We start from the raw sequence: 20,244 nt of genomic DNA, 5'->3' as shown, positions 1-20,244 counted from the left end.
GATGACTATGCCTGATTTTTTACAAACTTTTCAACCAGTTGTTCCAAACAGATTTCCAGTGAAAATCTGTATTTTTCCTCATCCTCGGAGTGTTCAGAGGTGCTTTGCGTGGAGTCACAGTTTTTTTTTCGTTCTTCCTCCACAGAAAGCACCTCTGAGTTTTCAGAGGTGCTTTGCGTGGAGTCACAGTCTTTTCGTGTTCTTCCTGATCCTCTAAATTTTCACAGTCTTTTTCGTGTTCTTCCTGATTCTCTAAATTTTCACAGTCTTTTTCGTGTTCTTCCTGATCCTCTAAATTTTCACAGTCTTTTCGTGTTCTTCCTGATCCTTTAAATTTTCACAGTCTTTTTCGTGTTCTTCCTGATCCTCTAAATTTTCACAGTCTTTTTCGTGTTCTTCCTGATCCTTTAAATTTTCACAGTCTTTTTCGTGTTCTTCCTGATCCTCTAAATTTTCACAGTCTTTTTCGTGTTCTTCCTGATCCTTTAAATTTTCACAGTCTTTTTCGTGTTCTTCCTGATCCTCTAAATTTTCACAGTCTTTTTCGTGTTCTTCCTGATCCTCTAAATTTTCAGTGCTGCTTTGCGTGGAGTCACAGTCTTTATTGTCTATTGCAGTTCTGGGCTTGTCAGTTATTGTTTCGTGATTTCGTATGAAAGGGAATTGCCGGTTATTAATCAAGTCAAACTGATTATTCCTGACATCAATCATACCATTAGTGATATTGAGTGTTAAATTACCCACGTTGTGCATTGTTATGTGACTTCGAGAGTTATTGCAAAACGTTTTTTCTGTGAAAAGAAATAAGGCGCATAGTTTAGTTCTTCCATGACAACTGTGTTGGAAGTCTGCGACCAACATTCAAATTCATGAGCTGCCTCTGTTTTCTCTGGGGCCTCTGTTTTTGTGCTAGTGTACTTTTTCTTGGAGCTTTTTCTTTCTGGATTGTCCTTAATTTTTTACTGCCCATTGTAAAAGATTAATGTGTATTTATGTGCTGACAATTTGTTGTCCCTTTGTTAAAGCTGGCTTTCGAAAATCCATTGGTACAGGGGGTATTTATACCCTCGGTTTTAAACTGAAATCCTTTTAAGTCAGTGACGTACTTGATGTCTTTGAACTTAGCTCCGCCCACTTCGGGTAAAACGGAAGCGTTGCTTAGCAACCGGTGCACGCGCCTCTGGCTGAATCCGTTCGAGCAATGACTGTAAAAACATGGACGACGCGACAGCTCCCCAAAAGGAAGCCAAAACGTCTCTATCGCCCCTGGTGTCTGGCTGCAGTATAGGTCATAAACCCCGCCTCCTCCATGTTATCGGATGGGACTGGTGTCAGACTAAAATAAATTTATTCTCCTCAGGTAATTTTTTCCAAAGATTCTTTCTTTTGTTTTCAATAGTTCTCATCATGCTGATTGATGTCCAAGGGTCTCCTCTCCCATATGATGTTAAATTGGGGTGAAACGTCATCATAACAGCTTTGGCTACGTCCACACGTACCCGGGTATTTTTGAAAACGCAGATTTTTCTATGCGTTTGCACCTTTCGTCCACACGTAAACGGCGTTTTCGGTCACTGAAAACGGAGATTTTTAAAAACGCCTGCCAGGGTGGATATTTTCGAAAACTCCGTTTTTGCATTTACGTGTGGACAAGAAAAACGGAGAAAACGCAGCGTCAAAGGTGTGCGCCTCTTTTGACGTCACACTGTGCGCCACGTTTTGTTTCGGTAAAATGAATTTCTACAATACTGTTACTGTTAATTGTACTCTCTGCAGTGTTTAAATGCTTACATATACACACACAGTTACTGTCCCTCCACACATACGACTCGGTTCTGCTTCTACTCCCCATCTTTGTTTACTATTTCCCACCGAGGCTTCTAGACTTCTGATTGGCCAACATTTCTACACGGTTTGGAATATATCGCCACCTGTTGCTTTGGCATGCTCCTAGCAGCGTTTTCCTTCATTTCTGCGTTTACGTGTGGGCGGATTATTTTTAAAACGAAAACGGAAAATCTCCGTTTTCAAAAATACCCGTGTACGTGTGGACGTAGCCTTTGACTGGCAGCTGCAGTCACGGAGAAACTTGCGTATCTCTGTTCGGGAATAGCAGATAGAGCATAGGCTCTGAGAACGTTTACGTTACGAAAACACGACGGACTGTAACCTGACAGCCTGAGGTGCTCTTCAGTAAACTGGACTACCCGACAGAAGGACCCGAGGCCCCGCTGCACTTTTTCGGTAAATTAAACGTGTTTGTAAGCTAATCCGTAACTACCGTCCTTAGCTAGGTCCTGAGACCTAGCTAGCTAAAATGAGCACTCGGCTGTCGGGGTTCGTTTAGCTAATCTGTGCAGGTGAATGAATTTACCCTGACTAAAGAAATCAAGAGAAACGCCCCGGGCTACTCAGTCACTAATTACTGTTACTGTACTTTTATGACAAGTATTATACTGTAAAAGCAACAGGCTGCACCCTGCTTCAGCTCCTGTGCAGAGCTGAATATTAAATATGTGCAAACAGCAGCATGTTTTCAGTCTCTTGCCACATCTGTAAAGACAGTAACATTTTTTTTTTTTTTAAAAGCTTGTACTTCAGTAACTCCTCATTAATCAGTAACTATGGATTAAAGTACTGTAGTGTACTGTAATACTGAAAAAATGTAAGAGAAGAACTCAGATCCTGAGTGTGTGAGAACAGAGAAAGATCAGCTTTATTTCAGTTTTGAGGGATACAATTTATATTTGAGTTTGATGGTTCTGTTCTCTTTGTGATTACAGGAGCTGCCCTCAGATTCAGACCTCAGCACCACCCAGTGACAGCAGACAGATCATCCAACATGTTAACTGCAAAATGAACTGATGAAAACAGTACAAAGGTTAAAGTACCACATGTGCTGTAGTGAAAGCTGCAGCTGTTTTATTGATAAAGACAAAAAAGGAGTAATCACCCATGTAACTGTGTCACTATATATCAGCATTAACAGGACCACAGTTTGGTGTTTCACAAAGCTGCTGATCTCAGACCTGCACAGCTTCTGTTTTAAACACTTGATGTACTCAGCTGCATGAAGAGCATATGAGATTTTCTCTAACACAATTAAATAAAACCTGATGAAGGTCAAAGGTCGTCACTTGTATGTTGAACTACAAACTTATGATCTGGAATTCTTTCACAGTTTTTGCAGATAGTGTGTTATTTACCATAAAATGATTCAGAGTTATTCATACCACAGTAACCAGAGAGGATCATATGTTTTTAAATATATAACTTTCTACAGGACTGAATATAATATCTTTATATAAAAGTCCGGAGCCTCTGGGAGTATCCAGTATTTATAACATTACACAAACCTAAGGTCTCCATCACAGTGTTCATGAACTGCTGGGTTTATCCATCTCCTGGATCGGGCCTTCGGAGGAGTGCTGAAGATTTCCTGTGAGGGAGCTGCTGGTGAAGATCATGAGTCCTGCTTGATCAATGCGATGAGCTTCAGTCTTCCTGGTGTTTCTTAAATGATGCCTCTTTCAGTGGGTCAACAGAACTTATCCTTATCCTTGTTTCCTATATAAGATAACTCTTTATTGTCATTGCACAGTCATACATAGTACAATAGTACAATGAAATTGGAAAACTGTCCTACATTGGCACTACATATAACACAACACGACACGATACGACACATCACAACGCAACACAAACAACACAACACAGTATAATAACTTAGTAATACAAAAGAATAAGTGTATTGTATTGCACACTGTTATTATTGCACATTAATTATTATTTAACTTTGTTATAAATATAAATATTATTATTGTTACTGTTTTACCATTGTTACCTCCTCCCAAAAAGTCCAGGCAGGTAGCCAGTCAGGTCAGCTATTTGCATTGATTAGGGCTATTGCCTTGTTGTAAAAGCTGTCCTTTAGTCTATTTGTTCGGGACCTCAGCAGCCTGAACCTCCTGCCAGACGGCAGCAGCTTAAACACCCGGTGTCCTGGGTGTGTACAGTCCCGTAGGATGCTGCGGCCCTCTTGAGACAGCGAGTGCTGTACAGGTCCTTCAGGGAGGGAAGAGGATGTCCAATGATTTTTGGGCCATATTGATGACCCTCTGAGTGCCTTTCTGTGTGCTGTGGTGCAGCTGGAGAACCACACGCCGATGCAATATGTCAGCACACTTTCAATGGAGCAGTGGTAGAAGATGGTCAGCAGCTCCTTCTTCAGGTCCATTTTTCTGAGGATTCTCAGAAAGTGGAGACGCTGTTGGGCCTTCTTTAAAACCGCAGAGATGTTAGAGCTCCATTGGAGGTCTGTGTCTATGTTCACACCCAGAAACTTGAAACTGGAGACCCTTTCCACACACTATATGTGATGAATGAGCTACAGTGCTATCTTAATGTAATATAAAAACAAAACAGCTGTAATAAGGTATACAATCCTTACTTTGTTGACTGAATATATTATATAAATAATACCCTGGCAATATGAAATGTATATGTAACCAATTTTGTTGAATCATGTCTTTCAGTTTTTATTCAGTTAGATTTTTCTGTTTTTTTTTGTGTTAGTTATCGTCTCTCTTTTCTTGTCTATGCGTGGAGCTGTTTGCACATTGTTGGGAAGGATAATACTAAATACTGGGGCTGCTAATAGTTAATAAAACTTGAACTTTCCATTATAATTTCACTTTATTCTAATATATATATATTAGAATAATATATCCCAAATACTTAGCAATAGAAGGTACTAGATAATAAGATAATTCATTATTATTTGCTTTTATAAATTAAAATTATCTAAAAGATTTTTTCCCCTTTTTAATTTTATGTCTTTATATGAGAGTTGACTGGAGCTGTTTTTGCAGTGTTTTCAATACAGTAATGACCAGTCAGACTGTACTGGTGTTTTTTAAACTAGAAATAGAAAACCTTAGAGATGTTCCAGAGATGTAGTAAAGGAGGACATAAAGAGGGGACATGAGTATGTGACACTGGAAGTGAGCAGCCCAAAGAAGATGATGACCACCCACCCAAGGCTAGAAGGGTAGTGGTCATTGCTGAGGCCATTGCCCAAGTGAGAGAAAGCAATTCACTCCGAATCTAATGGGTTCTGCTTTTGCACATACTTCCCCTATGTTTAATTAATTTCAGCATGGTAGGTTTTATGTAATATTGCAGAAAGAAAAAGCACATCACCAAAAAATTGTAAGGCCGTCTGTTTTGTAAAGTATAATAGAAATAAAGGGAAAAAACCAAAAACCCCAAAACAGTCCAAGCTAGATTTCAGTCATTTATTCAAAATATTTCCATGACAACTATTGGACAGAAATTACATTAGTGCATATTCAAGGTTATTTTATAAAGGATCTCAGATACATATTGCTCTCATTCAGATTTTTCCAGTATTCAGAGTGATTAGGGTTACACACTAGTGAAGATTAGAAAGAAAATCCTCTCCCTGAGAGAACTAAAATACAACCCAGTACACACCACTTTGTCATCATCATATGGCCAAAGAAAACAACATAAAACAAAACAACCCCCCAAAAAAAAAAAAAAAAAAAATTCTGTAGTTTAGTTTAAGACAGAGAAGAAGTGAAAGTCTATGGCTCAGAACAAAATGCAAAATCCAAGAAATGGTTTCGGTTCCTCTTGAAAAATTAAACTGAAATGTAAGCTTACAATTTATTCATTTACAGGGGTAAATTCAAATTTTGAGTGCAGAGAGAGTGCAACGTACCTTTTCTGAAATTAAAACTCCTTTAAGCACGAGTGAACACAAAGACTCAATACAAAAGTTAAATACCAAACAATAAATTAGGTTCATAAATTAATAAAAACATCTTGAAGCAACAGCTGTAATAACATAAATAAAGAAAACTGAGCTGCTCATCATTCACAAAGACCCCCGGGCCCCGAGAAAAAAAAAAAATGGCTACTGTGTTTTATTCCAGTGTTGCAATATCTAGGCTCAACTTCACTATCCTCTGTCCATCAATGTTCGGCAGCATCTCACTCCAGAAGAGAAAGGGGAATAAAGTTTCACAGCCTGCATAACCTGACACAGTGTTTCCTACAAGTCACACACAGAAAAGGCTGCCTGTGCGTGTCATTAAAACCCACATGGACATAGGTTGTCTGCTCTAAGATAAAGATGTGTGGACGTTGGGTTTTGAGGACCATTCAGTAGCTTGCAGGAGGTTCATTAACCTCTGAAAAGTAATGTCAATGCCAGTATCACTACCAGTATTTCCCATCTAAAGACTGTACACACATTGTTTTCATGTAAACAGATGCATTTTCCTTTCCACACACACTCAGACCTAATTTACAAATCAGTCATCAACCAACATTTCTGAAAAGTCTGAGGACATTTAATGAAATTACGTACCAAACTATTGCTGTCATCGAAGACGTGTTTTTCATTCCCTTAGCATTCAAAAAACAAAAAAACAACAAACAAAAAAAACTATGTTGGGATTTTTTTTTAAGTCCCTTTCCCCTGCCTTGTTTTCACATTATTAGTCCTTATACACAGTTTGCTGACCGTGGCCTCTTTCATCATGCATTATGTGTCTCCTTACGTGGATCCGTCGTACTCGTCTATCCCCTCCCACGGCACCCTCTTCCTCTGACTGACCAGTTCCCAGCGATGAACCGGAGCCTCTTGAATCTAAAAGGTGCAAGCCTCCTGGTCCAGATCCTCTGTTGTTCTCATAGATGAGGATATTGAGGGTTTCTTTGAATATTCGGCTTGGGAAACTCAACCTAGAAGCACAGGTGTTTGGGAAAGGGAAGGTCGCTGAATATTTATTTGCTGTGTACAGCAACCTGAAAATGTGCTTATTTGTAATAAGTATATGTTCAGGGCATAAGCCCAATACTGGTACAGGAATAAGTTTAAAAATCATAATTGCACATCACTTTCAATTAGCCACATGCTTCCTGCCTCTTAATGTAGAAAGCTCAATAAATGACTCCAGTGGGAGGGTTTTCTCTTTGGATTTACTGTAGGTTAATTAAAAGGCTGCCATCATTACCAGTGTAAGTGTATTTCTCAAAAATGTTGAACAAATGCTTTAATATTTATTAAACAATGCTTACTTTGGTCTGCTTCTTCTCTGTAGCATAGACAATGGAAGTGCAGCACACTTCAGCAATCTTATGCCTTCGCCATAAAAAAAAGACCAGCAGCAGATCTCATCCCCAGCACGTCTTTGACAAACAGGACGCCGCCATTAAATCGCAGGACGAGTTTGTCAAACAGTTCAATGTTCTTCAGCAGGTTATCGTCAGAGTTGCTGGTCACAGTAGAGCAAGAAAAAAAGTAAGCATCTATGAACTTTGTGGATTCATTATCATTTTACAAATCCAAAGATCTTACCTGGTGTATGAGTATTTGTTGTTTCCTCTGTTGTTCTGCAACTTTACTACTGGCTGTAAGAGCAAGAAAGAGCAACATTAATAAGAGGGTACGCTTTAATATAACCTAAAACGAGACAAACACTTAAACTGTTTCTTTCCAGTTAACAGTAAGTGAGGAGCCTTAAACCAAATGGGTCAGTTAAGTAGAAAACACACTGCTGGTGAACAACACAATAAAAACAAAAATAAAATTGCAAGCATCTAGTGCTACACTATTAATTTCCTACAAACGTGTTGAGAAAGTTTCTGGACACAGAAAAGCTTTAGGGCTTTTATTTTGAAATGCACAAGGGAAATGCTGAGTTTCTGTTGACAGGGTAATGCTGTAATTTGTGAAATGGGAACCACACTCTTTACACAGATGTTTTAAGAAAAAACAGGTCTGTCTGTAATATACAGGGAGTGCAGAATTATTAGGCAAGTTGTATTTTTGAGGAATAATTTTATTATTGAACAACAACCATTTTCTCAATGAACCCAAAAAACTCATTAATAGCAAAGCTGAATGTTTTTGGAAGTAGTTTTTAGTTTGTTTTTAGTTTTAGCTATTTTAGGGGGGGATATCTGTGTGTGCAGGTGACTATTACTGTGCATAATTATTAGGCAACTTAACAAAAAACAAATATATACCCATTTCAATTATTTATTTTTACCAGTGAAACCAATATAACATCTCCACATTCACAAATATACATTTCTGACATTCAAAAACAAAACAAAAACAAATCAGCGACCAATATAGCCACCTTTCATTGCAAGGACACTCAAAAGCCTGCCATCCATGGATCCTGTCAGTGTTTTGATCTGTTCACCATCAACATTGCGTGCAGCAGCAACCACAGCCTCCCAGACACTGTTCAGAGAGGTGTACTGTTTTCCCTCCTTGTAAATCTCACATTTGATGATGGACCACAGGTTCTCAATGGGGTTCAGATCAGGTGAACAAGGAGGCCATGTCATTAGTTTTTCACCACCATGGTTAATTATTGGCGTTGATCGACTTGGTAGGAATGATGGGACTGACCTACAAACAGGTCAGTGTTTTGAAGGTTACTAGAACATAACAAATTAAATTCATGTTCAGTTTTGGGTCCATTGTACTCACTGAATTTTGTCCGATTTCTTCCATATTTAGATAAAGGATTGTTTTAAAAAGAGACGGCAGGTTTTGGAGGAGTTCACATCCATGGCACGTGATTAGGGGCGTCCCACGTCTAAGTATCTCCTATTATTAAACAGAATTGATCTGATCTGGGAAGTTGATTGTATTTGATGAAATGTAGTGCCTATAATTTAAAACTCTGTATTGTGGTTTTACTTACAGTCCACCTTTTTGTGCTGAAGTTTCAGGCAGAGGGACAGCCCCAGCTCACTACAACTAGCATGTGGAGACAAACTTTATGAAAATGTACAATCAGACCCTCTATTTGCATAAATCACATTTGACATTCCCCAACTCCCCCCAGATGTTTGGCTGGTCCATGCCACCAAACAGCAGCCATCATGAATTCAACTCTAGTCTTCAGCGCTGCTTTCAATGTAAACAACCCCAGATTTCACAGTGCAACTTTTGACAGAAAGTGGAGAGCCTTGCTAACTCCTAATGCTCCTTTAATCACAGATATTGTCAATGCTGCCATCTATTGACCAATAATGGATCTGACAGCAATATTGTGTTTTAGCCAAGACACCATAAAAATGGCTGTATCTACTGTTACATCCCCCATTTCTGAAGTATCATTCTGAAGCCTGAAAATGAGGATTTCTGCCATTTTGGTTTCAAAAACAAAGATGTCAGTAATATGAGCACGGGTGGGTCTGACTGTCAAACCACATGTTCGTGGCTTTCAGGTAGATTTAAATCATCTGCGTTTTTACAGCATGAAAGCTGCATGCATGTTTAATACCATCCCATTTTTTTCTGGAAATGTTAGAATGAAAAAGTCCCCTTTTTTAAATATATATGTGTATTGTAAATGTTTCACAGTCTGTGCAATCAATGATTTTTCTGCCTCCATGTTTTCTTCTGCTTTCATTGAGTCTCTAACATAATAATCTGCAATATTTGATAGTATGTTAAAAAGTACATGCATTTTTCAGAAGTCGTGAAATCTTCTTTAGCACATCACAGGTGGGTGTGTGCTTACTCCTGCAGACATCAGCCAGAGATTGTAAATTCTAGCTAGTATCAATAATTGGCTGAAGGCATATCAGGATTCTGTGCATTTTTAATACTAAATTCTAATTTTCTTCTCCTCTGTAAGAATAGGTGAACTAATATTCTAATCTACAATATTTGATCATGTTGATGAAAATCAGATTTGCTCTCTCTTAGTAAAGGAAAACATGGGGTGAATTTTAGGCCTAATCTTAAAACCTGTGGATTTTAGAAATATTAGAATTTATTCAGATCTGGAGATACTGTAAATTAGATTCTATTAAGAACTCATGCTTGGAAATGAGAACATATCACACATTTTGTGTCACAGATTATTAGGCAGAGGACTCACTCGCAGGACTCTGAAGTTTAGAGAGAAGGTGAAGGTTCATTTACGATGTGGCACCAAGTGAGAATATATACATATATACAGTGAGACCGATAACACAGAGTTCCAGGGAGTGGAGGGGGGTCCGAAGGGAAGGTCCAAGGCGGGGGGTACACACGCTCCTCTTCAACTTAATCCACAACTCACTCTGAATGTCCACTCCAAAATACTCACGCTCACTCACACACATCCACAGAACTCCAGATGGCAGGGAATCTAGAAGGCCTGTACACAGAGAAAAACAATGTTAGGAGGAAACTCTAGGGGATCACAAGGAATACTTTGAAAGGCTAGGCTACACTGACGCTAGGCAGTGTGACAATCAGCGAGGAAGCAGCCTCTCTTGCCATCTTAAGTAGTCTGCCAGGATCAGTGTGAATGAGCCACTGAAGTGATGTAAATGTGTTTTGGTTTTTTTTGGTTTTTTCTAGTGCTGTCAGCGTTAATCTCGTTAAAATGACGTTAACACCATAACTGCATCAGCAAATCTCCGTTAGCGAGTTAATCGATCGATCGCCCGCGCGAGGGCTGCACGGCGTCAACGTGTTAGCGCTGTGCAGCCCCATGCACGGGCGATCCGCGTCGTCATCATAGTATGAAATGGTTCATCTAAAGGACCTGACCTTTTCAAATAGCCCTCAACGGTAATCCTAGAAAACCTCAAAGAATAACCTTACCTTCATCCTTTGAAGCCTTTCGTGAGAAAATAGTTCTGCAGCCCAAAACATTCAGTCCTGACTCATCATGATACAAGCAGATTTCTTCGGAGTTAGACAGCACAGTAGTTGAACATACCATTTTGCTGTAACATTTAGATGATAAACTCAAAGTATTTAAGCAGGCATGAATGACTTCCTGCCTGTCGTAGTTTCAGATATAGTGTTAGATTGGGTTGGCCACCTCTGGTGTATTATCATCACCTAATAGCTGAATGTACAATATCAATCCACGTTCACTCAGTTAATAATTTATTCATTAATCTCCACCTAAACGAGGTGCTACGTTTGTAGCATGGGCATGGTTTCGTTTTGAAAAGTCTGACATGGACCTTTTGTTTAATTTGAATTATGAAATATCTAAATGTTATTTTTACTTGATTCTAATCTGCTGCTGAGTCTCTTACACTGATGGGAATGCAAATAACAGAAAACATTTATGTTCCTCACATTGTTCAGTTGGGAAGCAGACATTGAATGCTTTCCACATATTGGCAGAAGTGTTGCTAATAATATAATCTAGTTTATCTTTGATGTTGTATTCGTCACATATAGCTTCAAATTTCTCACAGATTCTGTAAACAGTGTGTAATCTTTTGAAGTGGTCAAAGGCCAGCAGTTTGAATTTCAGCTGTATCCTCTCTGTCTCTTTAATTTTAAAACTAGCCAATTTAAAGTCTACAATTTGTTTTCTAGAAGCTTTTCATACGATTTATCTTGGGGTGCCTTATATGCATCCACAGGTGTGCCACCAATTTACTCAAATGGACTCTACTAACCTAGCAGAAGCTTCTTAAGCTCAGAATGGAATCGTCTGGAGTTTTCTTATTAATTAAAGACAGAATAAACTTAGTGTACATGTACTATATGATGAAAGTGATCAAAATAGACAGTGCTTTCTCTCTTTATTGTGACATTTAACTAATTCAAAAGATACCAACAGCCTTCCATTTCGGTTTCTGGACACTTGTGCCGGGCAGTACAGCATGAATTGTCCACAGCAGAAAGCCATCACAAATGCATTATTAAGTGACTTGATTATTGGTTGCAACCTGCTCCTGTCTGTTGTGGAAAACAAGAGCAAATACAGCCCAGTATGTCTCAGAACAGTTACATCAAAAACAGAGAACCTGTTAAAAACTCAGTTGAGTGAGGCTGATCGTGTTTCAGTCACTGTGGACATTTGGTTGGACCAAAAGATGAAGGGTTTCCTTGGTATCACTGTGCACTGGATACAGAAAGAGACAGAGAGAATACAATAATTTTAATAATAATAATTTTATAGCCTATACGTTATCTTTAAAGTTCCAACCTTTCTAATGCCATTACAGTATAACTTTATGTTGTGGTCACATGACGGTACAGCATTGTCTCTGCATTTTCTACCCACAGTTTGAACTAAATAACAAATAACACGTGTATTTATTCAACTTACAGACAATGAAAACAAACAGAAATCAGAGTGTAAAATTTGAAGGCTTTTATTGATGTTAACTTTTTTTAAAGTTATTAAAAAGGAAACCCAAACAGACAAACCCCTCTGAGCAAGCACTAGGCGACAGTGGGAAGAAAACTCCTTTAAGAGGGAGAAACTTCCGCAGAACCAGGCTCAGTGAGGGGACAGCCATCTGCATGACTGGTGAATGGGTTCCCAAAAGTCCATCAATTAAAAAGAGCCATTATAATTTTAAAACTAGCCAATTTAAAGTCTACAATTTGTTTTCTGGAAACATTTTCAGTCGATATCATGATGTTTCTTCTACATTACATCAACCTTGTTTTGTCTCCTGGTGCAACAAAACAGTCGGCCTATAAATGAGAAAAACGACGTATGCAACCTGGTTTCTTCGATAGTTTGGCTGCCTCCTCTATGAAAATGTCAACAATTTTATCGTCGAATCTTGGGATATCTGATTCCATGATTTCCAGAATTAATTCTGGATCTTTCCACCTTTACACAGGGCTTTGAAAATGACCTTGTGGAAGTTTTTTAACTTCTTTAAGGGATTTTATCAATGTCACCCTTATTTCAGCCCAAATTTTGTTGGTAAGCCTGTTGTAGATGGCAAAAATCCTTTCCGGACTGATGACTATGCCTGATTTTTTTACAAACTTTTCAACCAGCTGTTCCAAACAGATTTCCAATGAAAATCTGTATTTTTCCTCATCCTCGGAGTGTTCAGAGGCGCTTTGCGTGGAGTCACAGTTTTTTTCGTGTTCTTCCTCCACAGAAAGCACCTCTGAGTTTTCAGAGGTGCTTTATGTGAGTCACAGTCTTTTTCGTGTTCTTCCTGATCCTCTAAATTTTCACAGTCTTTTTCGTGTTCTTCCTGATCCTCTAAATTTTCACAGTCTTTTTCGTGTTCTTCCTGATCCTTTAAATTTTCACAGTCTTTTTCGTGTTCTTCCTGATCCTCTAAATTTTCACAGTCTTTTTCGTGTTCTTCCTGATCCTTTAAATTTTCACAGTCTTTTTCGTGTTCTTCCTGATCCTCTAAATTTTCACAGTCTTTTTCGTGTTCTTCCTGATCCTCTAAATTTTCAGTGCTGCTTTGCGTGGAGTCACAGTCTTTATTGTCTATTGCAGTTCTGGGCTTGTCAGTTATTGTTTCGTGATTTCGTATGAAAGGGAATTGCCGGTTATTAATCAAGTCAAACTGATTATTCCTGACATCAATCATACCATTAGTGATATTGAGTGTTAAATTACCCACGTTGTGCATTGTTATGTGACTTCGAGAGTTATTGCAAAACGTTTTTTTCTGTGAAAAGAAATAAGGCGCATAGTTTAGTTCTTCCATGACAACTGTGTTGGAAGTCTGCGACCAACATTCAAATTCATGAGCTGCCTCTGTTTTCTCTGGGGCCTCTGTTTTTGTGCTAGTGTACTTTTTCTTGGAGCTTTTTCTTTCTGGATTGTCCTTAATTTTTTACTGCCCATTGTAAAAGATTAATGTGTATTTATGTGCTGACAATTTGTTGTCCCTTTGTTAAAGCTGGCTTTCGAAAATCCATTGGTACAGGGGGTATTTATACCCTCGGTTTTAAACTGAAATCCTTTTAAGTCAGTGACGTACTTGATGTCTTTGAACTTAGCTCCGCCCACTTCGGGTAAAACGGAAGCGTTGCTTAGCAACCGGTGCACGCGCCTCTGGCTGAATCCGTTCGAGCAATGACTGTAAAAACATGGACGACGCGACAGCTCCCCAAAAGGAAGCCAAAACGTCTCTATCGCCCCTGGTGTCTGGCTGCAGTATAGGTCATAAACCCCGCCTCCTCCATGTTATCGGATGGGACTGGTGTCAGACTAAAATAAATTTATTCTCCTCAGGTAATTTTTTTCCAAAGATTCTTTCTTTTGTTTTCAATAGTTCTCATCATGCTGATTGATGTCCAAGGGGTCTCCTCTCCCATATGATGTTAAATTGGGGTGAAACGTCATCATAACAGCTGGCAGCTGCAGTCACGGAGAAACTTGCGTATCTCTGTTCGGGAATAGCAGATAGAGCATAGGCTCTGAGAACGTTTACGTTACGAAAACACGACGGACTGTTTTAACCTGACAGCCTGAGGTGCTCTTCAGTAAACTGGACTACCCGACAGAAGGACCCGAGGCCCCGCTGCACTTTTTCGGTAAATTAAACGTGTTTGTAAGCTAATCCGTAACTACCGTCCTTAGCTAGGTCCTGAGACCTAGCTAGCTAAAATGAGCACTCGGCTGTCGGGGTTCGTTTAGCTAATCTGTGCAGGTGAATGAATTTACCCTGACTAAAGAAATCAAGAGAAACGCCCCGGGCTACTCAGTCACTAATTACTGTTACTGTACTTTTATGACAAGTATTATACTGTAAAAGCAACAGGCTGCACCCTGCTTCAGCTCCTGTGCAGAGCTGAATATTAACCCTTTAGAGCCGAGCGTAGCGCCCCCGCTACAATTTGCGTATCTATTTTTAAATCCCTGTATCACTGCAACCACGTAAGCTAGCGCAATAATTTTTTTTGCATATGAAACCGGATAAGTTGTACTTACATCTTATGCCATCAGCTTGTCCTAGGTCACGGTTTTCTTCCACATATAGCTTTGCAAAAACTGCATAAAAAGCGCTTGCAGCAACAAAAACATAATACTCCAGAAACACGCTTTGCCGATCCGATCAGCTGTTCATAACACTTCCTACGTTGGAATAGACGTCCAGCGCGAACTTTCGCATGTCCGCCATTACCTGACCGAAACCGGAAGTGACGTCATTTCATGGAAATGTAGTTTTTTTTACTGTCAGGGCCTCAGAGCCTATACTGGTGTTTTTAAAAGTTATCTTTGACTTTATGACTTTCTGTGTCGTTTCTGGGATGCTTAGAACTCAAATTGCACTGCTGGAAATGGTTTATTTTGATGCATATGCTGCTTTTTTGCAAATTTGCACTATAATATTTATTTTCGTTTTCCTGCAGTATATAAAAATTGGTGTATTTCAAAAGTAAAACTATGAAGACACTTCAAATAAATTTCCTGTGGTGGGAAACTAGTTTGTGCAACTTTTTGTATTTACAGTTTTGAGGGATAAGCCTCTTAAATTTCTCTAACTAGAAATATATGTTAAAAAAACAAAAACGATTTTAAATTTTTTTGTAGTTTATTGCACTTTTTTGCAATTTATGTAATTACTATGCACTTAATGCATACATATTATTAAAATTTGGGCTGTAATGGTTGTATTGATGTATATCAACTTGAAATGCTCCCAAAATTGGCACTACAGCATGTAAAAATATAATATAAGCTCTTATGGACTTGGTTCTATGGTAGGTCTTAAAGGGTTAAATATGTGCAAACAGCAGCATGTTTTCAGTCTCTTGCCACATCTGTAAAGACAGTAACATTTTTTTTTTTTTTTTAAAAGCTTGTACTTCAGTAACTCCTCATTAATCAGTAACTATGGATTAAAGTACTGTAGTGTACTGTAATACTGAAAAAATGTAAGAAGAACTCAGATCCTGAGTGTGTGAGAACAGAGAAAGATCAGCTTTATTTCAGTTTTGAGGGATACAATTTATATTTGAGTTTGATGGTTCTGTTCTCTTTGTGATTACAGGAGCTGCCCTCAGATTCAGACCTCAGCACCACCCAGTGACAGCAGACAGATCATCCAACATGTTAACTGAAAAATGAACTGATGAAAACAGTACAAAGGTTAAAGTACCACATGTGCTGTAGTGAAAGCTGCAGCTGTTTTATTGATAAAGACAAAAAAGGAGTAATCACCCATGTAACTGTGTCACTATATATCAGCATTAACAGGACCACAGTTTGGTGTTTCACAAAGCTGCTGATCTCAGACCTGCACAGCTTCTGTTTTAAACACTTGATGTACTCAGCTGCATGAAGAGCATATGAGATTTTCTCTAACACAATTAAATAAAACCTGATGAAGGTCAAAGGTCGTCACTTGTATGTTGAACTACAAACTTATGATCTGGAATTCTTTCACAGTTTTTTGCAGATAGTGTGTTATTTACCATAAAATGATTCAGAGTTATTCATACCACAGTAACCAGAGAGGATCATATGTTTTTAAATATATAACTTTCTACAGGACTGAATATAATATCTTTATATAAAAGTCCGGAGCCTCTGGGGAGTATCCGAGTATTTATAACATTACACAAACCTAAGGTCTCCATCACAGTGTTCATGAACTGCTGGGTTTATCCATCTCCTGGATCGGGCCTTCGGAGGAGTGCTGAAGATTTCCCTGTGAGGGAGCTGCTGGTGAAGATCATGAGTCCTGCTTGATCAATGCGATGAGCTTCAGTCTTCCTGGTGTTTCTTAAATGATGCCTCTTTCAGTGGGTCAACAGAACTTATCCTTATCCTTGTTTCCTATATAAGATAACTCTTTATTGTCATTGCACAGTCATACATAGTACAATAGTACAATGAAATTGGAAAACTGTCCTACATTGGCACTACATATAACACAACACGACACGATACGACACATCACAACGCAACACAAACAACACAACACAGTATAATAACTTAGTAATACAAAAGAATAAGTGTATTGTATTGCACACTGTTATTATTGCACATTAATTATTATTTAACTTTGTTATAAATATAAATATTATTATTGTTACTGTTTTTACCATTGTTACCTCCCTCCCAAAAGTCCAGGCAGGTAGCCAGTCAGGTCAGCTATTTGCATTGATTAGGGCTATTGCCTTGTTGTAAAAGCTGTCCTTTAGTCTATTTGTTCGGGACCTCAGCAGCCTGAACCTCCTGCCAGACGGCAGCAGCTTAAACACCCGGTGTCCTGGGTGTGTACAATCCCGTAGGATGCTGCGGCCCTCTTGAGACAGCGAGTGCTGTACAGGTCCTTCAGGGAGGGAAGAGGATGTCCAATGATTTTTTGGGCCATATTGATGACCCTCTGGAGTGCCTTTCTGTGTGCTGTGGTGCAGCTGGAGAACCACACGCCGATGCAATATGTCAGCACACTTTCAATGGAGCAGTGGTAGAAGATGGTCAGCAGCTCCTTCTTCAGGTCCATTTTTCTGAGGATTCTCAGAAAGTGGAGACGCTGTTGGGCCTTCTTTAAAACCGCAGAGATGTTAGAGCTCCATTGGAGGTCTGTGTCTATGTTCACACCCAGAAACTTGAAACTGGAGACCCTTTCCACACACTATATGTGATGAATGAGCTACAGTGCTATCTTAATGTAATATAAAAAACAAAACAGCTGTAATAAGGTATACAATCCTTACTTTGTTGACTGAATATATTATATAAATAATACCCTGGCAATATGAAATGTATATGTAACCAATTTTGTTGAATCATGTCTTTCAGTTTTTATTCAGTTAGATTTTTCTGTTTTTTTTGTGTTAGTTATCGCTCTCTTTTCTTGTCTATGCGTGGAGCTGTTTGCACATTGTTGGGAAGGATAATACTAAATACTGGGGGCTGCTAATAGTTAATAAAACTTGAACTTTCCATTATAATTTCACTTTATTCTAATATATATATATTAGAATAATATATCCCAAATACTTAGCAATAGAAGGTACTAGATAATAAGATAATTCATTATTATTTGCTTTTATAAATTAAAATTATCTAAAAGATTTTTTCCCCTTTTTAATTTTATGTCTTTATATGAGAGTTGACTGGAGCTGTTTTTGCAGTGTTTTCAATACAGTAATGACCAGTCAGACTGTACTGGTGTTTTTTAAACTAGAAATAGAAAACCTTAGAGATGTTCCAGAGATGTAGTAAAGGAGGACATAAAGAGGGGACATGAGTATGTGACACTGGAAGTGAGCAGCCCAAAGAAGATGATGACCACCCACCCAAGGCTAGAAGGGTAGTGGTCATTGCTGAGGCCATTGCCCAAGTGAGAGAAAGCAATTCACTCCGAATCTAATGGGTTCTGCTTTTGCACATACTTCCCCTATGTTTAATTAATTTCAGCATGGTAGGTTTTATGTAATATTGCAGAAAGAAAAAGCACATCACCAAAAATTGTAAGGCCGTCTGTTTTGTAAAGTATAATAGAAATAAAGGGGAAAAACCAAAAACCCCAAAACAGTCCAAGCTAGATTTCAGTCATTTATTCAAAATATTTCCATGACAACTATTGGACAGAAATTACATTAGTGCATATTCAAGGTTATTTTATAAAGGATCTCAGATACATATTGCTCTCATTCAGATTTTTCCAGTATTCAGAGTGATTAGGGTTACACACTAGTGAAGATTAGAAAGAAAATCCTCTCCTGAGAGAACTAAAAATACAACCCAGTACACACACCACTTTTGTCATCATCATATGGCCAAAGAAAAAACAACATAAAACAAAACAACCCCCCAAAAAAAAAAAAAAAAAAAATTCTGTAGTTTAGTTTAAGACAGAGAAGAAGTGAAAGTCTATGGCTCAGAACAAAATGCAAAATCCAAGAAATGGTTTCGGTTCCTCTTGAAAAATTAAACTGAAATGTAAGCTTACAATTTATTCATTTACAGGGTAAATTCAAATTTTGAGTGCAGAGAGAGTGCAACGTACCTTTTCTGAAATTAAAACTCCTTTAAGCACGAGTGAACACAAAGACTCAATACAAAAGTTAAATACCAAACAATAAATTAGGTTCATAAATTAATAAAAACATCTTGAAGCAACAGCTGTAATAACATAAATAAAGAAAACTGAGCTGCTCATCATTCACAAAGACCCCCCGGGCCCCCCGGGAAAAAAAAATGGCTACTGTGTTTTATTCCAGTGTTGCAATATCTAGGCTCAACTTCACTATCCTCTGTCCATCAATGTTCGCAGCATCTCACCCAGAAGAGAAAGGGGAATAAAGTTTCACAGCCTGCATAACCTGACACAGTGTTTCCTACAAGTCACACACAGAAAAGGCTGCCTGTGCGTGTCATTAAAACCCACATGGACATTAGGTTGTCTGCTCTAAGATAAAGATGTGTGGACGTTGGGTTTTGAGGACCATTCAGTAGCTTGCAGGAGGTTCATTAACCTCTGAAAAGTAATGTCAATGCCAGTATCACTACCAGTATTTCCCATCTAAAGACTGTACACACATTGTTTTCATGTAAACAGATGCATTTTCCTTTCCACACACACTCAGACCTAATTTACAAATCAGTCATCAACCAACATTTCTGAAAAGTCTGAGGACATTTAATGAAATTACGTACCAAACTATTGCTGTCATCGAAGACGTGTTTTTCATTCCCTTAGCATTCAAAAACAAAAAACAACAAACAAAAAAAAAACTATGTTGGGATTTTTTAAGTCCCTTTCCCCTGCCTTGTTTTCACATTATTAGTCCTTATACACAGTTTGCTGACCGTGGCCTCTTTCATCATGCATTATGTGTCTCCTTACGTGATCCGTCAGACTCGTCTATCCCTCCCACGGCACCCTCTTCCTCTGACTGACCAGTTCCCAGCGATGAACCGGAGCCTCTTGAATCTAAAAGGTGCAAGCCTCCTGGTCCAGATCCTCTGTTGTTCTCATAGATGAGGATATTGAGGGTTTCTTTGAATATTCGGGCTTCGGGAAACTCAACCTAGAAGCACAGGTGTTTGGGAAAGGGAAAGGTCGCTGAATATTTATTTGCTGTGTACAGCAACCTGAAAATGTGCTTATTTGTAATAAGTATATGTTCAGGGCATAAGCCCAATACTGGTACAGGAATAAGTTTAAAATCATAATTGCACATCACTTTCAATTAGCCACATGCTTCCTGCCTCTTAATGTAGAAAGCTCAATAAATGACTCCAGTGGGAGGGTTTTCTTTTGGATTTACTGTAGGTTAATTAAAAGGCTGCCATCATTACCAGTGTAAGTGTATTTCTCAAAATGTTGAACAAATGCTTTAATATTTATTAAACAATGCTTACTTTGGTCTGCTTCTTCTCTGTAGCATAGACAATGGAAGTGCAGCACACTTCAGCAATCTTGCGGCCTTCGCCATAAAAAGACCAGCAGCAGATCTCATCCCCAGCACGTCTTTGACAAACAGGACGC

At 38.6% G+C, this 20,244-nt stretch overlaps 1 pseudogene; it reads right to left on the bottom strand.

Annotated features, from left to right (window-relative positions):
- Positions 1-5,931: 5,931 nt before the first annotated feature.
- Positions 5,932-10,775, bottom strand: LOC120440017 (annotated as a pseudogene).
- Between the last annotated feature and the right edge of the window lie 9,469 nt (positions 10,776-20,244).

This window comes from Oreochromis aureus, linkage group 4 (assembly GCF_013358895.1).
Source record: "Oreochromis aureus strain Israel breed Guangdong linkage group 4, ZZ_aureus, whole genome shotgun sequence".
Taxonomy (NCBI): domain Eukaryota; kingdom Metazoa; phylum Chordata; class Actinopteri; order Cichliformes; family Cichlidae; genus Oreochromis; species Oreochromis aureus.
The sequence above is the reverse complement of the archived record's forward strand: the minus strand, read 5'-3'. Positions and strand labels throughout refer to the sequence as shown.